This window comes from Homarus americanus, unplaced genomic scaffold (genome assembly GCF_018991925.1).
Source record: "Homarus americanus isolate GMGI-L3 unplaced genomic scaffold, GMGI_Hamer_2.0 scaffold4060, whole genome shotgun sequence".
In the NCBI taxonomy this organism is placed as follows: domain Eukaryota; kingdom Metazoa; phylum Arthropoda; class Malacostraca; order Decapoda; family Nephropidae; genus Homarus; species Homarus americanus.
In genome coordinates this window covers 6148934-6169729 of record NW_024746161.1, presented here as the reverse complement: position 1 = coordinate 6169729, position 20796 = coordinate 6148934, and the positions used below count along the sequence as shown (strand labels likewise).

The 20796-nt window shown below is 40.5% G+C and overlaps 1 long non-coding RNA gene across 1 annotated transcript; it reads left to right on the top strand.

The window, feature by feature from the left end:
* On the top strand, window positions 1-20678 carry LOC121879081. Its single transcript, XR_006091273.1, has 3 exons — window positions 1-212; window positions 6047-6135; window positions 17910-20678. It is a non-coding gene; the product is annotated as an uncharacterized LOC121879081 (long non-coding RNA).
* The last annotated feature ends 118 nt before the right edge of the window (window positions 20679-20796 follow it).

The following is a 20796-nucleotide window of genomic DNA, read 5'->3' as shown; positions in this document are numbered from 1 at the left end:
TGTGTAGGGGATTCCGCTCCCCTCCAAGTAAACAAACCGAACTTAGACGTGAAGGTGAACTTGACCATCCTAGCTCACTCCGGGCTTTGCTTACTACCATGGTACTTGTGAAACTCTTAGATCATGAATTCGTGGTCATGGAAAGACACCAAGTTGAGTCGTAATGTGTGTTAAGAAATTGTTTTTTGTACTGCATTGGAGCGACATTAGTTGTAAGTATACAGATGGCCATTAGGTGTATTTTTAATGTAAACAGGAAATGTGTGTGTGCGTGTGTGTGTGTGTGTCGAGGGGGTGGTAATGAAACAACAAAAGTTTTCAGCAAACGTACTATATATTGTATAATCATTTAGGTCCTCGACATATTAATGAATAATCCCACTCACATTCTGTCTTGGGATTTCTTGTAAACAACAGTACGTAACAATACGATGTGTGTTCATATTCTTGTGATGTTCAATACTTTTAGGCACACCAGACACTGTCTAAACAAGAGCGTAGTATATGAACACGTCTTATATTGTATCTATTTGCCATTGTATTTATTTCTGTTTTTTAATATTTGTTCTCTGTGTGTACTGACGCAGGAATCTCGCTACCTTATCACTGGTATATGTGGGTATTAGTGTATATGTGTATGATTTAGTGTATTTGAGTGTATATTTAGTTTTTAATGTGTGCATTGTATAGTTTGTGTGTTTTCATTAAAGTTTTTTTTTAATTTACACTAGATTGAGATAAGTATTTAAAAGCAATAACTTCTCTGTATTTATTTTTAAACTTCTGATTGACCATAGATGATAAGTTAAGTCATCATAATACATATAAATGAATCGTTTCATCTAAAACCTAACTTTACCAAAGCTTACCTAACCTATATTTGGTATTTAGCTCTGTTATGATGGTAAATTACTTTTTAAATGAAAAAAAATCCTTAATTGGCTAACACGTCAATTGGTTTTTAAAGAATAAATCGGCGATTATCCTTATTTAGTATAACACACACACACACACACACACAGCTCTACTAGTGGCAGTATTATTCTCCGTCAGTCAGTGGTGGACAGACATAAACGGTAAACCTGCCAACACGACAAGTTTAATTTTCTTTAGTTGAATTTGGTTGATCACTCAGGCTCCGTCAACGGTTAATAGGTGGGTGAATGAGACAGGATGAAATCATATCAACAGCTGATGGCTCACTTATCTTTTAAAGCCACGATAATACCGATAATGGTATTTAACTTAGAGTATAAAACTATAATGTGTCGTGAGTGAGGTTCATCTACTGATGCATTTGTTTTGATATGTAGTGACGCCTTACATGAAGAATCCCCCTCCCCCACACCTGATACCACTTGATCATTAAACACCCTAACGCTACCTTGGGGTTTGGTTAGTCTGAGTTAGGTAAGATTACAGTGGCATTATTGTTCGTCTTACGGTGTAACAAACTGGGAGGGTAATCTTCAGGTGATGAGTAGTTTCTTCTGGGAGGTAACAAGGTGTCCTATAAGTTAATAGTTAATAAGGACACAGTGTTCTAGTCTTGACGAAGGTGTTCCTACTGAAGATGCCCATACCCACCAACACTGATGATACTGTATTATGTTACTTAAAGAGACCGTAGGTACATAAGTTGACTATTTGATAATGACGATAACAGTGACGGCGACAATGATGATGGCAACGACAACTACGACTCCTCCCTTCCCCGGCGAACCGAAGACAGCGCTTTGACTTATTTACAATAGAAACACAACTATAACGTAATAACCCAAGTCAGACACAAACTTATAGAATCATCCTAATATATAATCACCTCTGTATCAGACCATTGTCCTATGTCGATACTTTCATCAGATCAAATTTCCAAACCAAAGGATCATTAATCCTCTAGAAACTATTGTCTTTAGAGCTCGAATTGATCACAAACAATAAACCTGTCACACTATATTCATAATTCTTGTAATAATTAACCACTACAAGACAGTATTTGAGAATTTGTTTTTACTCACAAATAACCATCGGAGGGAGATTAGCTACAGCCAGCCATCCCAAACATTGAAGGTGTGAACATTGTGTCAGGCAGTGGATCATTACGAGGAATATTCCAAAAGAACACCCATAAGCTGTTGCGTCACCAGGGATGTAATTACCACAAACAATTCCTGGAGCAATTCCTTCACGTAGGACTTAGCTGTCAATTAGCTCGGAGGTCTCACAGTTCACGACCATACATCCCCAGGTACTGTCTCTTATGTCATTTCGATCTTGACAATACATGACCAAATTCACACCCAAAACATTTAAACCAATATCCAAGTTAAGAGGTTTTTTTCTTGTCTACCTGTTATCATTACCTTTCTTCCATGTGTGTAGGGAGGATGAAGAGAAACAACACAATCTAGAAAATGAGGAAGTAAAAAGGTACTGATGAGAGGAAGGTGTAGAGAGCGACAGGTAAAGGCTGAATTAATAAGTAGGAACATCCCCCCCCCCCTTACCTGTACACGTTCTTCCTTACAGCCTCAGGTTACGTCTTTGATCTCTATATTAATCAAAGCACTTCTTGTCAAATGACTCTACTTACTAAGTTGAAAATGTCTCGATATTAGTTGAAATTATGACCATATGGTTTATGGAATAAATTACAAGGCAGAAATGAAAAAAAAAATAGTGGGGCACGTGTAGGGAAAGTTGGTTTTGTAGGCCTTACAGAGCTCGTTAGGAACAGTGCAGACACAACACACTCTAGAGACTAGACTCAACCTTCTTTTCGGGCTGCACTGCACTCGACCGCCTTCACTTCCACGACTGTACAGTTAAGTATCCAATTATAGCTGGGTGTACCGAGGGATCCTCGGGCTCGAAGCAGCGACCCTTAGGACAAGAGGAGAATGCTGTGTCCACTCGGCCACCACACCCCATATAATACAGTATAATACCTCTAAAGGAAGAGATGAGGAGGCCGTGTGGATAAAGGACTCGCCTCCTGTCCTAAGGGTCGCTGGTCCACGCCACACTGCCTCTGTACACAAGGATTATTCAGTAGGTAGTGTTCAGTGTGCTGTATCTACAGTGTCCAAAGCGAGTCATCAGATTTATTGGTGAATACACCTTTAAAAGATGTGATGTGATGAGCCTTATCGTTCTTACAACCTTTCTTGTTGATCACAGTCCTTCTGGTAAGCGCTCACATTATCACATCATCAACAACAACAAAATATACTTGTGTTACAGATCATCTTTTATACTCACTAACTTATCCAACTGCTTAACTTTACAGCTTCAAAAAATTTCAGGGTTTAAAAAATTTGAAGTCGTTCAAGGAAGAACATGAAGTGCGCAGTGAGTTAGCAAAGTCGATTGCCGATGGAGAAAAGTCTTTTAGACTTGCCGTTCAGCTTATGGCGCCGTGAACCGTGAACGGGTAGTCCCCATTAGAGGTTCACGGCGCCATAAGTTCGTTGAACAGGCTTTGTGTGAAATATAACAGTCTAGGACTGCTTTTAGTATCCTGGTGGTCTAGAGGTAGCGTTCCCCGGTCACAGTCGTGGGCCGTGGGTTCGAATCCTGGCGGGGTGAGGTGTTGATTATATGTAGAAGACCGTGTGCTTTATTGGGCTAATGAAATATATATGGATCCTCGTGTTTCGAAGCCGGACTTGGTAAAACGTTACTCTGACCACCCTCCTCCCCACCGGAATATCAACAAGTTCTCGCCAGAAGTTACAATTTCATTTAGGAAAGGAAAGGAACCAGTGTTAAACAGAGGTGAACAGTGGTGTACAGTGCTTAAGTCAGTGAGAACAACTCAACAGTAACAGTCGTACCCATGTTAACCTTCACACAGTGAGGTCCCAGGTACCCAGTGATAACGGCCCGTGAGACCCAACAACAACAAGAGATGTGTTAATCCGTCTAAGATAGGAAGGCCTAAGACCACACCTCACTCATATAACAACATCTGTGAGGGAATTACTACACCACGTCAAGTCCCTCATCACACCATCTGTGAGGGAATTACTACACCACGTCAAGTCCCTCATCACACCATCTGTGAGGAAATTACTACACCACTTCAAGTCCCTCATCACACCGTCTGTGAGGGAATTACTACACCACGTCAAGTTCCTCATCACACCATCTGTGAGGGAATTACTACACCACGTGAGGTCCCTCATAACACCATCTGTGAGGGAATTACTACACCACGTCAGGCCCCCCATAACACCATCTATGAGGGAATTACTACACCACGTGAGGCCCCTCATAACACCATCTGTGAGGGAGTTACTACACCACGTGAGGCCCCTCATAACACCATCTGTGAGGTAATTACTACACCTCGTGAGGTCCCTCACAACACCATCTGTGAGGGAATTACTACACCACGTGAGGCCCCTCATAACACCATCTGAGGGAACTACTACACCACGTGAGTTCCTCCTTACACCATCTGGGAGGGAGTTACTACACTACGAGTTTGCTGTTCAACACCTACATTAATCTGTATGTTCACTGTATGTTCCTTTACCTTTCTCTAATGAAGGCTTTTGTTAAACCACCAATGTATGTAATAAGTCATTTATGTCCAATGTATATTTTCAGCCTTCGGGCTGCAGAACTTTTCAATAAACCGTTAATTATTATTATTATTATTATTATTATTATTATTATTATTATTATTATTATTATTATTATTACAGGAGTGATTAACCCCCTCTTTCCTATACCGTGTGGACATAGCGAGAAGGAAGCCAAGTAGACTGTCCGTCTTCCGTGCAGTGTCTATGCCCGTCACACCTCTCACATTGTCATGAACAGGGTGGAAACTGGCAGTTAGCAGTTACACATGACGTAACAGGGAACCCTCGTGATTGGCTTAGGTCTCTTGTGCTAGTCAAGGCTGTGGCTTCCGACAGGCTGGTCGGCAGAGAGTGACAGGAGGTCGAGGTGTGAACTTCATTGGAGGCGAGATTATACCCTCCCCGGCAGAGTGTGTGTTAGAGCGTGGATTATACCAGACCAAGAAGCTTGTTGGAGGAAGTCTCGTGTGGGGGACTGGCAAGGAATAAAGGTATAGTGCACTTGTAGGTCGCTAGTTGTTTGTGTGGCTGGTTAAGGAGGGGGCGGAGTACTCACACCCTTCAGTGAAGAGCTACCGTCGGCAATGGCTGAATTGTTTACCCAGTTAGATATTTATAAGTCATTGTACTTCGGTATTGTCTTTGGTTGCATCATGTTATCTGGCTAGGGCAGATTACGTTATGAGTTATCTTTGTATGAATGTTGTCAGTATAGTATGTCATGTTATGCGGTGTAACGAGTTCTCTTTATTTTGTGAGCATAGTAAGTTAGGTTAGGTTGTATTGTCTGAATATATTATGTTTGTCATGCCAGGTGGCGAGTTATGTTTTTTTGTGTTTTCTAGTTATGCCATGTTAGTTGGTTGCTCTGTTTTGTTATGTAAGATGGCATAATCTATACAACTTGGGTGATATTACATACTTATAGCGTTGTGAATTGGAATTCTTCGTTATTATTTTGATATATTTACACATTGCTTATTGTGATCCTGAAATTATATAGATATTTAAAGTTGAATTTGGAAGAACCCGGGACCTATGACTGTGACTCCCAAGCCTTTTCCATTTTTATCACCAAGACGTTCCCTCGGGTAGTACCTTGCCAGTGATATTTGAAAGAAAAGTACAAGTGTGTCCCATGTGCCTCCGTAGTTTACTGATACAGCACACAGGAGGCAGCATGAGGGCTCCCAGGTAGCTGATTTCTGTTTATATCAACTGGGAATTTATACGAAAACTACATACATACATACATACATACATACATAAATACCTATACACTCATACAAATTATTGGTGAGGAATGCCACTTAACGCAGCGGGTCACACACTACAGCGTCCCATTAATCAAATCTAAAGGTGATGTAGTACGTAAGTGAACGTGGTACTCTAGCACACAACTCAGAAAGAGAGGGGGTGGATTGTTTATTTACTCTTTATCTCCTCTCTCCCAGGTAGCCAAGGCGACGGAGTGACCACAGTGAGGACAACAGGCTAGCATGGCGGGTCATGACACACCTAGTCCCACACACCACTCATAAAGGTACCCTAATGATGTAATGTTGTGGTGGTAGTGGAGCTCTGGTAGTATGAAGGTGGAAGAAGGTAATCGTTGGTTTGTTGCTGTCGTGGTTCGTGGTAGTTACTGAGGTAGTTAATAGTACTGGTTATGGTAGGCATCGTAGAAGTAATTTGAGAGAATGATAATTATATGAGTAGCCAGAGCAATTGGAGGAGTAGTAGTAGTAGTAACGGTAGTAGTAACAGAAGTAGTAGTAGTAGTAGTAGTTGTGATACTCCAAGACTTTTACTTCCTAGAACACTGATACCTGTACTCCTGGACGATGGCCACTACATGTAACAAAGCTAACAAGGTCTTAAGAGTCGTTAGTGCCAAGTTATATTATGAAAGAGTATCCAACCCAACATGAACGGAACGACTGTGTGTGTGTGTGTGTGTGTGTGTGTGTGTCCTTCTTCCACACATCACAAAACGCTAGGAGGATGAGGAGGAGGATGAGGATGTGGAGGAAGGAAGAAGAAATAGACGCACTAGACCAGGGGTTCTCAACCAGGGGGGAATTCAGGTTTTCAGGGGGGGGGGGGGAACTGATTCGGGAGCAAGAGATATGTTCGATGAGAAATCAATCACAGAATTTTGGCCCTTGATGTGCGATTCCTACCCAAAAGTGGCAGAAAGAGCTATCCGTGCATTGCTTCCGTTTGTGTCGACATATCTTTGTGAGTCAGGCTTTTCAACTCTGTTGCAAATTAAAACGAAGCAACGTAGTAGATTAGAGGTAGAAAATGACCTGCGTTGTGCCCTTTCAATCACTCCTCCGCGTATCCCAGAATTGGCGAAGAAAAAACAATCACAGGTTTCTCATTGACTGTAATCTTCATCTGAATAAAATTAATTACAAATTTACAATATCCTGGTATTCTATTGAACTTTTTGTTTATTGCATTATGCTTCAGTTTGGTCTGTTAAGTAATTCATTATAAATAAATAAAAAATATTTTACTTTTATTCAAGTTTTATAAATCCATCAACATTTTCAATTGGCATTTAATTTGTAAAACTCCACTATAAAAATAATCCATGTAAAATTGTAAATGTAGCCTACATGTACTAATATGGAAAAAATAAAGGATTTTCAGTATTATATTCATATTATTTGGAATGCACTTTTTGAGGCAGACAATCTTGGAAAGGACGGGGGAATGACATTCTGACATGTGGTGAAAGGGGTGCATGGGGCAAACAAGGTTGAGAACCACTGCACTAGAAGGTGAGGATATTTGTCCTCGTCACTCTCGTTTTTTGTCTTGAGATCTAAAGGTCTTCTCTTCTACCTGTACACTCTGTCATGTTCTCTTTGTGTCTTTATCTCTCTTATCTTTTTTTCTTAAGTCTGTATCCATATATTAGGTCATCTTCTTACTCCTCTCTCTCTCTCTCTCTCTCTCTCTCTCCTCAGTAAATATTTATCGTTCATCTACACATTCTTTATCAATTCTTCTCACTCTCACTGATGGAGATTAAAATAAATAAATATATTGATCCTGGCGCCGCGGTGTGTGTCTCGTAATTTTTTGGTGTTCTGGCATATTACATTTTCTCTACTTTTCATTTTATTGGTAATCATTTTCTACAATATTCCAGTAATGTGTTATAAGTTTCCCCATGGTGCGTCTGTTTCGAAACTTCCTAACCTAAATATCCCTCCACCAATACCTCCACCACACATCCTTACATACAGTACACACAGTGGCTGCCTGAACCACACCATCTCTTCCTCAATACTTTACTTCATACTAAAGAGACAGGTAGAGATCATCCACCATCTCATAAAATCTTAAGTTTCTCATTAACTTTTCACTCTCATTCCAGGGAGACTTTATTATATTTGCTTCTTTATGTTTTTCCCTTTTCCCTCTCTCTCCTGCACACTCCTCCTCCCATACCACTGAGATAACGACCATAGGACAGGTGTTTATTGTTACCTTGGCCCTTAAAGTGAAGGCACAGTGATGATATTTCTATTAAACCTGACACACAAGCTGCTCCTTGCTACACCACACGCCCTGAATATTTACCAGACAAACACATACGTTACACTTGTTGCATTTGTTTTGTTCCCCAATTAATGATGAGAGTATAACATAGTATAAAAGTGTTTATATATTACACCTGACTGCTCCTTCACACACACAGTGGAGGTTGAGAAGTGGGGTGGTGAGGAGTGAGGGATGCCGGGTGGTGAGGAGGAGTGAGGGATGCCGGGTGGTGAGGAGGAGTGAGGGATGCCGGGTGGTGAGGAGGAGTGAGGGATGCCGGGTGGTGAGGAGGAGTGAGGGATGCCGGGTGGTGAGGAGGAGTGAAGGGTGGAGTGGGGAGTAGGGGTGGAGTGAGGTAGGATGGAGAGGGAGGGTATACACTTATAACGGGACTTATTTTCATGGTTTAAATAATTCACTTTTACTTTCATTTCACTTTTAATTACGATGAATAAATTCAGGTCGTCTTTTTATCCTTATATTTAAAAAAAAATATGAATTATATTATGGGTGATTAATTAATTATATCCCAAAAAAGAAATCCTAGAGCACCTGAAAATTAGTGACCCCAGCATATTTCACCTGAATATTAACCACCCTAACGCTACATGGGGGTTAGGTTAGGTTAGGTTGCGTTAGATGAGGTTAGTTTTAGTTAGCATTAGGGTGTGAAACTTCATGGTGTAATAAGCTTGGGTGTCGAAGCTTCAAATGACTCGAAATCCTTTGTGCCACTGAGTTCTTGCCAAAGCACACCTGTGACTGTGTAGACGTACTGTATATTATTGAACCTTTGTCAAGAAAATGGTCCACAAAACGTAAGACAAGTTTGGTAATAGACACTATCGGATAATTCTGCCAACACTTCTGGACGTAGTGCGTAGATATGCCATCTTTCTACCACCCTAATGCCGCTGTTCCTCCCACAAATCAATAATAGGTGAGGGGCTGGTGGAGGCGAGGGGCTGGTGGTGCCGCCCCTTCAGCGCTCCATTACCTCGTCCTAGCCCAGGTTAGGCGTAAGACCTACCCCTACCCCCTCTCCCCCACCAACCCATAAGAGACACGTCTTTATACTTCTCTGGAATCATTGTTCAAGGGTGAGGTCTATACTATATATACTGACACCCTGACACCTTCCTTGCCCGTCGAGATAAGGAACCATCTTAGCCCTACATATGCTGGTCAGTAAAATGTATAAATAATACCAACCCGTCTATACACCTCACACACGGAGTAAATATATACCTGACGGACAAAACGAGAAACCTAAACAACACAGAGAGACTTTAGACAAATAGTGAAACAATATATCTGGCTGAAGCTACGATACACAGCCTCGTATAGTAAGAAAAAGATAGACATTCACGTATGTTATGGAACAAGAAAAGTTGTTTGTAAGATATGTTTAGCACTGTCGACTTAATGAAGATGAGAGTATGACAGTAACTGATAATGAATATGAGACTTGGGAGATAAGGACCAGGAAACATGACAACAAGTACACCCAGTAACACGACACAAAGGAACAAAGACATCAGGTGGGAAGAATAATGCCGAGCTCAGAGTTTTATCCAGGGTATGGTTGGTGGTGCACTGGGGGAGGGGAGGATGGTGCACAAAGGGAAAGGTTGGTGCACTGCGGGAGGTTGGTGGTACATGAAGGGAAGGCATCGTAGCTTACCTACAGTACAGTATGTATCTTAGAAGGCAGGAAGATATTTGACGAGGTTAATCATTGGATATTATTTGCCATACTGTTAGACACAATGTTGCCAACTTACCTTGGTGGAATCTTGAAGGATTTAATATTATCTACTGGGTAACACTATTGTGGTAACAACACTGTATTGGGGTAACACTATTGTGGTAACAACACTGTATTGGGGTAACACTGTATTGTGGTAACACTGTATTGGGGTAACACTGTATTGTGGTAACAGTGTATTGGGGTAACACTGTTTTGTAGAAATATTATAGTGAGGTAAAACTGATCAAGACAGAATCCTCTCACCTTACCTTACCTATACCATGTTAATAGTGATGAGTTAAGCTCGACCATAAGTAGGGACAGGTGTCACTGTTAGTGCAATACATGTTTGTCAACTTAAGCTGCGGTGGTAAGTGCTTTCTCGTCTCGTGTCTTGCAGCATCTGAATAACAATAACAACTCACGACAGACTAACAGCAGGAAGATGAGAGTAATATGAAGAAGCAAGTTAGGAAACTCTGGGACGCTGACATATCTTAATATATTTTTTTTTTACTGCTTTAGCGTAAATGGACAGCTGATACGCAGGCGTCAAAGATGTCAATCATTTTCACTCTATGATTGACGCCCCGCCACTATATTTTCATCATAATTTTCAACCGCAAGAATCACTGAAAGATGTACTCAAAAATATACTCACCCTGTCATACTGTTCGTGAGTCAAGTTTAGGAATAGAATTGTGATGTTGGTGATATGACGTCATGTTTTGGTAAGGTAACACTCGCTGAACATGACAGGTAAACATAATAATTTGTTTTTCACAATAAGCATACTTACGACGAGTAACTTTTGTCGAGAGCGTTGGGAAGCCCGTCAGATGTGTGTGTCTGTCTCTCTCTGTCTGTCTGTGTCTGTCTGTCTGTCCGTCCACAACATATATGTAACGTGAAAAACTCTACCTTAGAATACAAAAAGGCTAGAGTTGTTAAGAACATTACATACATACATACATACATACATACAGTACATACCCTCTCCGCGCCTCGCCATCACGCAGACTACCCGTATCTATTACCTCTTTATTTACGTTACAAAAACACGATAAACTTTCCCAACCCAACGTGATGTTCAGGAACTGTTTCGTTGCGTGGTCTGATATTCAACTCGTAAGAGCTATACACCTTTCTGCTCCGGTGAATTCCATTTCCGGGAGTAATAACATTCGTGTGTGTGTGTGTGTGTGTGTGTGTGTGTAGTAATAATAAATAATAATAATTAACGGTTTATTAAAAAAGTTCTGCAGCCCGAAGGCTGAAAATATACATTGGACATAAATGACTTATTACATACATTGGTGTAACAAAAGCCTTCATTAGAGAAAGGTAGAGGAACATACGGTGAGCATACAGATTAATGTAGGTGTTGAACAGCAAACATGTAGTGTAGTAACTCCCTCCCCGATGGTGTTAGGAGGGACCTCACGTGGTGTAGTAGTTCCCTCACAGATGGTGTTATGAAGGACCTGATGTGGTGTAGTGTGTGTGTGTGTGTGTGTGTGTGTGTTACTGTAAATTCGGGCTAGGAAGTAGGGGTAGAGTAAGGTTTCAAGGAAGAACAGGACCTGGGAGAACAAAGCAGGGTTCTAAGGGAGGGGCAGGGATGAATAACGCCAGAGTGCAGGAGAAAGGGGAGGGGAGTGAAGCCGGGGTACAGGAGAAAGGGGTGGGGGGTGACGCCGGGTTGCAGGAGAAGGGGGAGCAGAAAGGCAGGGCTCAGGAGGTAAAGGGAGACGGATGAGGCCGGGTTATGGGGGTGAGGCAAGATTTAATGGTGTAACGCTCTACAAGTCTCAAAGGATCACAAGGTTAGACTTATGCTTTTAAGTCAAGGCTTGAGAACACATCAAAATTGACTTCTTTTTTTTTTTTGCTACACCACAACAACAAAATTGGTGGTCAAAATAATTTCAAAGTTGCACTGAAATTCTATACAGTAACTTAGGGATTATTCTCTCTTTATCCTGATGTGTGTGTGTGTGTCCTTATATAGAATGTGAACCTTTGTTTGTTTTCGGCCGCGAATGCTTGTATTTCCAACTCGCAAACATTATCGTCTTTTTTAGTTATTTTTTATCTGAGCTCCCAGACGATAATTCCCTGCCTAAGATAATTGAACCTCATATACCAAAAGTTTATATCTGTTAAAATGTTCATTATATTTAAATAAACAAATAGAGAAAGAGGGAAAGAGAGCGTGAGAGTAGGGGAGACAGTGAGACAGAAGGGGGAGAGAGAGAGAGAGAGAGAGAGAGAGAGAGAGAGAGAGAGAGAGAGAGAGAGAGAGACTGTAATAACAAGCTATTTACAAGTGATATTTTCTTTTCAGATTTTAATATACGACTGTAAAGGGGTGAATTGTTATCTTTTCTCTCTCTCTCTCTCTCTGAAAAAAGTATCCCTCTCCAACCTCTCTGTATATTAGACCTTATTGAAGAAATATATATATTTTTTTAATAATTACAAATATTTTCTCTTAGAATATAAAGCATTTTTTGTTCCTTGGGGAGGGAAGGAGTACAGTAATTATAATCTGTGGGATACGCCTTTCATCCCAGCTCGTAATTAATCTCAATGTTGTGGATAAAACTCTTTTGTATTTACCACCTGATTGGTTCTCTGTGTAATTAGAAATACTTAATGATTAACAGAACATAACACGGACATAATAATTCTTCCTTATGCTCCTGATAATCAAAATTACTTATAATATTACGACATAAGTCTTCATATACCTAGAAACATCTAAATAAAGTTAAGTAAGGATTTTTTTTTCTAATTAACCATCCACCGTGTTCAAAGTTCCGGCAATTAAAGTGAAAATTCTTCTACTGTCTCGGGAAATTAGTTTAACAGCTCCGAGAAGGTGAGAGGATGGGGCAGTAATGTAATTTAATTAATGTTCGTGATGATTAAACAAGCATGTTGACGATCCACCTTATGTTTTCCAAGTTGCCGTTAGTATATTATTAATTTTTTTTACTTGTATTAGTAGTAGCAGCAACAGCAGTAGTAGTAGTGACGCTGAGGTTCCTACAGGAGGCAGACACACCATGGCTTCCGTCACGGTGTCTACTGTCTAGCACGTGTCCTCCCTCCTCCCACTGTACATAACACACTTCTTGCCAGACTGACAACTTATCAACCTCTTAAAACCCAAACTCTGATTACTGTTAAGTTATTTCTATTTTTCCCCAGCTTTTCATTATTTATTTTAAGGATATGAACATCCTATTGTAGCCTTAAGTGTTTGGAATTGCTATGGTATAATAATTTGGTGGTGACGTCGGCATTCTTTCGAGTAACGGGTTGCTGTCTCTGCAGGTGGGTGGAGTGAGGCGACGTGTGTGTCCCGTGCTGTTCCTTCCTCCTAAAGACGCTTCCTCTTCCCTCCAGTATGACTTCATCTACGTCCACGTAAACTATTGCTCACGGTTTGTTATTGATTTTCTTAATAATAATAATAATAATAATAATAATGGAAACGTCACCATTACATTCAAATTTTTTTTAACTCTTTTCAATAACAACAAACCATGGAAACACAGGCAGGTCTTAACAGGTAAATGAATTTAAGGCAAAACAAATATTTTGATGAACTAGGAAATACACAGAGATGGTAGGGGGGTGTGAGTGTGTGAGGGCGTGTGTTTGTAAGGTGGTGTGTGTGTAGGTGGGGGGGGGGGGCACGTTTGTGAGAGGTAGTGAGTGTGCTACAGAAGTGCGTGCGTGTGTGTGTGTGTGTGTGTGTGTTATATAAACACTTTTATACACATTCACTCGACTATATCAATATACATCATTCAGAAATGCATTTATATACACCCAAACGTTTACTGACATGAAAATATGCCAAAAAAATCGTAGACAAACAATCGCTGCCAGCCACAGACATACAGACAGATCACATGGGGAGATAGGCCTACCAAAGAATAGTTCCTTTTACCTCTCCACCACTTTTTGTCCAGAGGAGCATCGTTGCCATCCAGGCCGCTGCTGGTGGTGGTGACGTTGATGTTGTATTTGGTTTCGTCGTTGTTAATATTGTTACTTGTGTTATTGTTATTGGTTTTGATGTCGTTGTCTTTGTTGCTAATGTTGTTGCTTCTTATTGTAATGTTGTTGGTTCCAGTGGTGTTGTGGTTTTGATCGTTGTTCAGGATGGTGTTGATGTTGCTGTCAAGACTTATCAGCCTCCGAACCGTAACACAAGTAACCATGCACCGATAAAGTCAATAAAGCCATAAAAAAGTCTTGTTACACACTTAGGACACCACCTTACTGGAACGAGACTCTGAACTGCTGGAATGTGACTCTGAACTGCTGGAACGAGACTGAACTGCTGGAATGTAACTGAACTGCTGGAACGAGACTCTGAACTGTTGGATCGAGACTGGGCTGCTGGAACGTGACTCTGAACTGCTGGAACGAGACTCTGAACTGCTGGAACGAGACTCTGAATTGTTGGAACATGACTCTGAACTGTTCGATCGGGACTGTATACTATTGGACCTAAATTTAACTGCTGGAATGAGTTTATGGACTGTTGAGGCGAGACAAAACTGCTGGAACGAAACAACTGCTGAAACGAGATTTTAAACTGCTGACGCGAGACTATACTCTGCTATATCGAGATTCCAATCTGTTGGAACAAGACTAAACTGCTGTAATTAGACACAAAACTACTGGAACGAGAGATTCCGGACTTTTATATCCTGCTTCCTATCTGCCTCCGGATGGTTGTATTGTAGCCTAGTTGTTTGGGGTCCATTACACCTTTGATCAGTTGTGTAATGAGATTTTCTTTCCCAGTGAATACCTCGCCCCAAGGGACAGGAAGTTCCTTAATGATTGAGGAACGTTGCGAATTTTTTAATACCTTCAAGTCTTTCTTTGTCCTGAGCGTTTGAGTGGATAGTTATGTACAGTATGTGTACCTGTATCTCGCTTCACTTCATAGAGCAGTAAGTCAATGGGTAAATAAGCATATAATAAACCAAAGAATAACAAAATATACAGTCATTCATACGTAAAACCTGACTCTGGTTGTTGTTCTCTTGTTTGCTGTGTTGAGGAGGAAGACCAAACAAGGTGAGGTGAAGGAGATATTAGATCAATACCGATGGAGATTAATTATTTTTGTTGACTTATATACCTGAAATACAGCGGTCTTGTTGGCTCCTGGGACTGTTTTCCTACACCTGACTCTAGTGGGTTACACTACACCTGACTCTAGTGGGTTACACTACACCTGACTCTAGCGGGTTACACTACACCTGCTCTTCAAACTTTCTCTACGGAGGATCAAAAGAAGGCCGCCCGAATTAGAATCTCACTCACTGCTGATGGTTGTATATATTGACATGACCCAGATTTTTACCCAGATAGAGAGAGAGAGAGAGACGCAGTTAAATAGATCTCTCTTGTTATCTTGTTTTCATTTGTTTCCTCACATCTCATCTTAACTGTAAGGGTCGGTGTGTGAAGGATTAATCATTCAGACTCGTAGTGTTTTAGAGAGACTGTGTGCGGGTAAAACGCTCCCCTACCGCCGTGAAAATATCAAAGCTTACCCATGGATCACATGAAAATTACCGCCAGGTTATGTCAACCTCTATATTAACCAACCTAACGCTAACCTTAAATAACATAACCTAACCTAATATAGCATTACCTAAGCTAACCTAACCTAACGCTAACACTAATCTAACATAACCTAACATAGCATTACCTAAACTAATGGAATCTAACCTGACCTAACCCAGCCTAACCCAGCCTGACCTAACCCAGCCTAACCTAACCCAGCCTAACCTAACCCGGCCTAACCTTACCTAACCTGACCTTACCTAACCTTACCTAACCTAGCCTAACTCCACCAGGGAGCATTTGGGTGTTTAATCAGCAGGTGCACACAGTGTCAGGTAGTGTCAATAGCCCCCTTTAACTAATGTGTTCATGCAAGACTTTATCAAACGAAGGAGAGGTTATCAATATAAACATAGTTATATTTGGTGTAGCCAATTGATCACTTTATCACATAATAGTTCACAATATATCTTCGTTATGCTGACCATCTGCTATCAGAATTATCAAAGAGTAAATTAATATCATAGTTCACTCTGACTTATTGAAATGTTATCGTTTGAAAATGATGTCTTAATCTTCCCGTTTCAAGATGATATTGAAACAGTTTATTTAGCCAGGTGAATATAGATACAAAGTGAGCAACGACAGTATTAACAGAGCTTAGCCTTACGAATACTGGAGTTCTCTCTGAAGCATCTCATTAATACTGTATTGTACATTTATATTAGGAAAATTATTAAATAGCATAGAGTGTTGTCATCTGGATCACAACTTAGTACCTGGTGCTAGTGAATACATAATAAACTGTTGTCACATTTTCACTTTTTTATAGATCTTATTTTTGTAAGATGGTTTAACCCTTTTAGAATAATGATTACTTAAGGATGATGATTTTATCCTCTGAGAATGATGAATTAATTCTTTGAGGACAATAGTTTATACCAGTGTCCTCATAGGGTTACACTCGCTATAGATCTCTACCACCATCATCATCATCATCGATTCTTTCGTCAGTGGGTAATATTTGAGTGGCTCTTGAAAATGATCAGATCCCTTTTAAGTATCCGTTAATAGAAAGGTCAAGTAGTCTCAATATTCCTCGCTCTGAGTTTGTGTTAGGGTAATCTAGGTTTTCCCAACTCATTAATCTTTGAGTCTGTGATTTGAGTGTTGCAGCGTTTCATTTTATTAACTTGTAAAACTTGATTGACTTATGGAGACACATTCATAAGGAACAGCGTCTCGTTACCAGCCCTGTTGACTCTCTTGCCCTGCTGAATGTCACACTGGTTTGTTTATACGTCATCATAGTTGGTTATGTTGGTGCTACAATTTCACTACCATTTTTTTATTATCTTGTTTTTGTTTTAACATTTTTATAATCAATGTAAAAATTAACGTTTGAGTTTTGATCTTTCCTTATTACTTCTTAACTAACCTAACCTAACCTCGACATCCCTCACACATAGCAAACGGTTGGGGATCAGAAGCTAAGCTGTATTAACATGACAGAATTTCTTCCCCTGATGCCTGGCGGGCGCTCCCACCTTCTACCAGTCCTAAGACGAACATTGATCGTGCGTCTCACGGTGCTTCTACACTGTCCCTACTCCTTGCCTCTACATCCTGCCTTTATACCTGTCTCTACATCCTGCCTCTACTCCCTGCCCCTGTACCCCGCTTTCACACCCTGTCCCTACTACACCTGCCTCTACACTCTGTCTCTACGTCCTCCCCCTGCACCCTTCCTCTACACCCTGTCCCAACACCCTGCCCCTACATCCTACTTCTACACCCTGTCTTGTACACCCTGCCCCTACACCCTGCTTCTACACCCTGTCTTGTACACCCTGCCCCTACACCCTGCTTCTACACCCTGTCTTTACACCCTGCCTCTATATCCCGCCTCTACACCCTGCCCCTACACCCTGCCCCTACACCCTGCCTCCACACACTGTCCCATTAAGTCTCACAGTTGTCTTAAATAAAGATGTGAGAATAAAACAAACTCAGTTGGATTGCCTTGATCGCTCCGTGGGGATACGGTAACTCCAGTGTAAACATTGTACAGCACAAACCCTCACTGTTGGTTCAGATACGCAAAACCTCCTAACATTACTCCTAAACCAAGACAACTTCACAACAATATGGTTCTTCCATATTTTCATTCTGGAGTAAAAGTGCTTGTCATCAACCTAAACGTGAATTTTTCTGGCTTACGGGCAGGTTTGGAGGTAAATAAGCTAAATCTCAGTTTTATCATCTTATGAATACCTATAACCTTAATATTTGAAACCTTTAACAGATTGTAACATCTAATTACCGCATTGTTTCCGATATTGTTAATGATCAGAAGACATAAGTCATCACCTCCTTGAAACTAATCTATTATGTATTTTCAGATGTGAGAAACAAACTTACTTAGTGAGGCCCAACTCAGTGAGGTGGTGCTCAGTGGGTCTTTGGCCTCGGAAGCCTTAATCAACGAAGAAGTATTCAAGGCTACCCTAATCAACGAGGTCATACACCAAGGCTCTCTTCATCGACTAACTTCTCAACAGTCTTTTTCTACTCGTTCAGGAGTAACTTAGCAATGCTCTATTCAGCTCGTCCTGCTAGTATCAATCAAGTTTAATTGTGGTTAAGCCTCATTGAGAGAGGTGTTGCCTCAAAACTTATGTACTCTGCCATTCATTGAGTATTAATACGCTATTTTCTCGTTAGCTCCGGTGACGAGACTTTCATGCAGAACCTTGTGACTCCCGCCTGGCTTCTCAGTAAGATAGTCATGGCTGGCGGGTACACCGTAGGGGAGTTTTTCTCAGTGACAGTGCAGCCAGGTACCAGTGACGCTCCCAATGGTTCGTGGTTAAAGAAAAATGTGACTGGAAAGTCCTGGAACAACGAGGCAGCCGGTGGGTCACGTCTGAGCGAGTATCAGTACGTCATTGGTCTAACTTTACTTCTGATGATGATCCTCCTGGGTGTGGTGGTGTCGGTGCTCATGTGCCTCACCATTCGCCGGAACCCTATGCTGTGGTCTGGCGTGTTCGGGGGACTTATGCTCAAGACCAACATCAACGGTAATAACGGAGCCAAGTTCCCCAGGAGGGTGCGGTTTAACGTCCCTGACAACCATGACGTGGAATCCACTGGTTCTGCCATGACGGTCATGATTTCTGTTGCCGGAGAAAGTGAGGATGCCATTGACCAGACCACTTAAGCTTACTAGTGTTACCTCTGACTGCTACAACAACGTTATCCTGTGTTAGGTTGACTAAGAACACCGCGAGTGTTTAACTGAAGCATCGACTGGTGTAGACAAGACAGTGATATAAGAGGAATGTGAAACATAATTTTATCTCATCAATAATGTAATTCAGGAGCGCATTGTAACAAAAACTTTTATCATTAATACGTAAAATAAATGATGATAACAGTACAAATAATTACCTCAGGATAGTCGGAAGTCTTTATAGGGATATAATCCTGTGACCGTACACAGTTACCGGTAGTACATGTAAGATTAAAGTAATGAAACGTCCGACGAGTTACAGAATGACATGACAAGTAAACTGTTCCGTTGTGTGTCCGTGAAGGTGTTGAGCTGATCAACTCCAGGGTACAGATTCTGTAAGAAAATACGTCGGTCGTAATATTTTTTCTATGCTTAAATGAAGAGAAAGAGCACACTTAGTAACAATTCTATCTTAGTCAATGTTTCCTCGACATTGCTCTGGCCACCATATTGTGTAGCAGCCCAGCTGAGCAGATTAGAGGTGTTCATAAATCCTTCATTACGGGAAAAATTAATTGAAAGTTTTGTAAATCAGAGTGTGTGGTACTGTCTCTCAGCAACCTGAACCAAGTCAAATAGTGGGTAAAATATATATTTCTGTCTATAAAAGAAAAGTAAACTATTAATTTGTGTAGAGTTGCCTCAAAGAATTCCTTTACCCCTGTGGTGCCGTTTGCGTACATGTGACACCGTCGCAATACTGGAGTAAACGAGGATTTCTCGAAGTTAAAGGAGGAATGGAAAGTCTAAAATAAAAATGGAAAATGAGATGCAAAAACAACGCATGAATCAACCTCCACAGTTTATGATTACAAAAGGTTACAATACTTTGAACCATTGTGTGATTTATACTAAGGGCATGTGTAGCGCCACCAGTGTCCATGTGTGAAGAAGCGTCCTGGTGTATGATAATTATCATTAATAACACAAATTTCCTCATGTAGCTTTTATTTGTAAATCTTTATCACTTATACTGGTACTCTTCCTTGTAAGAAACATCTATGTGTATATTATTATATCGAGTTTATATTGCATTTATATATCTATTTATTATTATTGCCAAGCGAAATTACGTCAAGGTATCTTTTCCACCATTCATTTCCATTGTTAGAAGGCGACGACTACGGATTATCTCATACGTTCACTCTACAGTAGTATTGCGATGGTGCCACATTTACGAAAACGTCACCACAAGGGGTAAAGGAACTCTTTGAGGCAACTGTACATACATTCAATATATAACATTACATTATGTGCAAATAGTGGTGCTTTATATCCTCTTGTACAGTGGTGCTTTACATCCACCTCTTCTATCACGTGTTCAAAGTCTTTAGGAGAAAAGTATTGACTAACTCCGAGTATTAGTTTGGGATTACTAGGAGATAATCATTAGACAATAAGAAATTTGGCATTCAGCTTCAGGTATGTGTGTGTGTACGGGTGGTGGTGAGGGAGGTACTGTCCCCAGACGCGTATTTAACACTGCTAGGTGTAATTTTCTTAAGGGTCCCCTCTGTACAGTAGGCTAGTTGATGCTCTAATTCTGTGCATAATTAATAAATGTTTCAGTCTGTATACAACAGCTTCAGTTTTCCTTGTACTAAACATAAGGTAAAAGTACAACACAGATCCTCACATCTCAGGATTTTTTGCACTACTCTGAGGCCCACAATTGTACCTACCTTAAACTCGCTTCTGGTTCTATGTGTTCTTCATACTGAAACATTTGATGTTTTAGCAGTTTCTGTTTTACTTATTTTTACCTACTTACCTTTTTAAATTAATTAGTAGGAAGTTTCATTATGTTATGGTAATAAACATTTTAAATGAAACAGGAATTTCTTGTAACATATTTGAGCTAATTTCTATTATAACTCCTACAGTACGCAAAAAGCACTGCACGTTTTAAAAGATAAACTCTATATTTAAAAGTTTGTTGTTCTTACATGAGGAGATGTTAGTAGCCTTAAGAATTAATCCTGTCTGGAAAG